We start from the raw sequence: 2947 nt of genomic DNA, 5'->3' as shown, positions 1-2947 counted from the left end.
AGTGTCATCCTCGATACTTTTCACACTAAGTGCCATTTATATATATATAGCCAAAGCTATCTCAAATTGCACACCAAGTGCCACTTTTAGCCGAAGCTATTTCGAACCGCACCCTAAGTGCCATTTTAGCCGATAAATCGTTAATCATAACAATAATAACGTATAGACAATTTATACAATATCAAGCATTAAAAGCATAAATTTAACAATGCTTAATACATACAGACTTACCTCAATCGTCAAAACGTTCAAATGGATCAACTTGTCTGAAACTCTATTTTTCCCTCGATATAGACTCGTACGAGGCTTAACTTGATCTAATCAATCAAATTCAGCTATTTCAATTCATATTCTATTCATTTTAACTCAATTTCATATTTGGTAAAATTACTATTTTACCCTTACAATTTTGACCTTTTTACAAATTAGTCCTTAAGCTCGTAAAATGCAAATTTAGTCAATTTCATCATAGCCCAAGCTATCCAAATTTCATACATGCTCATATCAGCCCATATTTTTCATTTATTCACACTTTTACCACACAATTTATTATATTTCACAATTTAGTCCAAAATTGACATTTTCGCTAAAATTCACTTAACAAAACTCAATAATCTACCATCAAAGATTTATTTTCTATCATTAAACATCAAGATACTCAAATATTCAACAATGGCATCATCCAAATACTTTAACAATTTTGAAATCGGAGGTACGGGCAAGCTAGAACACAAAGCAATGATCTCGAGAATGTAAAAATTATTAAAAATCGAGACGAAATCGACTTACATGCATGAACAACCAGGGGTGAAGCCAAAAAAATTTTTTAGCGTGGCCGGATGAAATTTTAATTTTTTATAGTTTATATTTTTATAATTTGTAAAGGATTATATTGAATTTTTATAATTTTAGGGGGGCCAAAGTACAATTTTACCTTTACTAATTTAAAATTTTTAAAAAATTTCAAGGGCCTAAAATGAAATTTTCCATTTTAGGGGGGGCCGGGGCCCATGCCAGCCCCCCTGGCTATGCCCCTGTGAACAACCATGGTCGAACCTTCAAAGCTTTGAGAACATTATTTTCTTTCTCACATTCGGCTATTGATGAAGATGATAGCATGTAATTTGCCTTTTGTTTTATTTTATTTTATTATAATTACCAAATACCATATTTAACCTTAATATACATTAAAATAATTTTCATTATACCAAGCCATGGAATTCCACTATCAACCATTATGGAATAATTACCACTTAAGGACTCCCACTATTTAATTCCATAGCCATTTAATATCTTTAACTTATAGAACACAACTTTTACGGTTTGTGCGATTTAGTATTTTTTGCTTAATTAACTATCAAAACGATAAAAATTTTCAACATAACTTTAATACCATCTTATTGCCACTCCGTAAATATTTATAAAAATATTTACGACTCACTTTATAGAAACGAGGTCTCGATACCTCATTTTCTAAACCCACTTGACCTTAAGGTCATACCACTTGAATTTAATAAATCGCTTATAAAACAAAAACCACAATGTCAAAACCTTTTTTAAACTCACCATTAACTCGTAAATATTAAATATAATATTTACAAACCTACTCGTCAGATTTGGGGGCCCTGAAACCACTATTCCAATTAACCCTATGTGACAACCCTAAATTGACCCTAGTCGAAAAGTGGTTTCGGGACCACGAAACCGAGTCTTATAAATAATTAAAGGTTATATTCTGTGTTTATGATGTGCATAAATGCTTGTGTGATAGTTCCATACTTTAATTTGGTCAGTGTATGTGAAATTTATTAGTAGGGACTTATGTGAGACAATTTAGAAATATGCTAGGCAAGTGTTAAAGTGGCCTATTAATATATGTGGGAAAGTGCTTGTCCTTGCATGTTAAATTAGCCAAATTAAAGTATAGTGGCCGGCCATGCTATGGGTGGAAACATGTCACAAACATGTTATGTTAGTGATGTATGTTAGGAAAAATAAAATCAGGAGCATGGTAATAAAATAATGAAAGGGAATATGATGAAAACAAAGAAAAAAAATGTCCATCCTTTTTCATTTCTTTGGCCGAAAGTTCTAAGGAAGAAGGAAGGAGCTCTTGCTTCATGTTCAGCTTGGAAGAGGATTAGGAAGAGGTTCGGCCATACTTGTATCTAGGTTAAGGTAAGTTTGATGTTGTGCCATGAGATTCATGCATGTTTTTAGTTGTTAGCTTGAGTTCTAACTAGCCCATGGTTTAAATCTTTGCTATGCGAGGGAGATGATACTCGGCCATGGGTATTGTCTTCTTGGTGGATGTTTGATGTTGTGTTGGTGAGGTATGAAGATGATAGAGTGTGTGTGAGAACTTGAAAAAGGTAGGTCTTAGCAACTTCATGAAGCAATCGGCCATGGTATATCCATAAGTATGATTTATGCTTGTTATGTTACTCATGGTTAAAATGACTTGGCTATGCTTCATGTAAAAATAAAATATACATGTGAATTCGGATATATGTTTATATTTGGTTAATGATTTATCCTTGTGAAGTATAAATTTGTAACATGATTTGAGTTGGAAGTTATTATAATGTATTTGTGCATTCGGGTATATGATGAAAATATATGAAATGGTTATAATCGACCTTATGATTCGGCTCTTGCACATATATATATGTTTGCACATGATGTATTGGTATGCCATTTATGGGTGGTATTAAGTATATAATTGGCCTCAACATATACATGCATACTCGGCCACATGAGAAGATTAGTGTTGCATGTATTCGGTTAGAGGCAAGCATATTGATGCCTTTATCTTGGTTTAGACAATCGGCTAAAAGGGAGTGTGGGTTAATATGTTGAGTTGATGCATGATTTCACATGTATGTGACTTTAATGTCTAATGTATATATATGGGCTAAGTACCTTGAGTTCCTCTTTTCGATGCTCA

This window comes from Gossypium hirsutum, chromosome A12 (assembly GCF_007990345.1).
Source record: "Gossypium hirsutum isolate 1008001.06 chromosome A12, Gossypium_hirsutum_v2.1, whole genome shotgun sequence".
In the NCBI taxonomy this organism is placed as follows: Eukaryota; Viridiplantae; Streptophyta; class Magnoliopsida; order Malvales; family Malvaceae; genus Gossypium; species Gossypium hirsutum.
The sequence above is the reverse complement of the archived record's forward strand: the minus strand, read 5'-3'. Positions refer to the sequence as shown.